Source organism: Corvus brachyrhynchos, unplaced genomic scaffold, assembly GCF_000691975.1.
Source record: "Corvus brachyrhynchos isolate BGI_N302 unplaced genomic scaffold, ASM69197v1 scaffold399, whole genome shotgun sequence".
NCBI lineage: Eukaryota > Metazoa > Chordata > Aves > Passeriformes > Corvidae > Corvus > Corvus brachyrhynchos.
The window spans coordinates 935,638-936,106 of NW_008240020.1; positions in this window are offsets into that span (position 1 = coordinate 935,638).

Consider the following 469-nt stretch of genomic DNA (forward strand, 5'->3'; position numbering starts at 1 on the left):
AGACCATATTTTCACGTGGCTAAGCGAGTACCTGCAGCAAAGAAGCTATGGACTATGAGGCGGGGACTCGACTCCTAGCTAGTATCCTCTGTAAGAGAGCTGAGATTGTGAAAGACCGAGATCTGAATGCCCTCATTATATGGGCCTGGGATCACAGGTGTGTGGAATACACTTCGCTTTTGTTCTCAGTCGAAGCACGGGGGGAAGTTGGAAATGAATTGTGGCTGTCCATGATTGAGGGGGGAAAGGAAGCTAAAGAAGCTAAAGCTCTTGGCTTAACCTGGAGAGCAGTAACTGGCACTCTCACAGAGATGAAAACAGAGAGTACAGTGGCCGTGGCCTCCATGGAGGCTTTAGAGAGTAGCAGCTCCGGGTGTAGCGGCTCCGGGAAAGGAACAGACGGGGGTCTTATGGAGCGGCGGCCAGAGACCAGGGCAGAGTCCAGGGTAGCACAGTTCTTTGGGCTGGC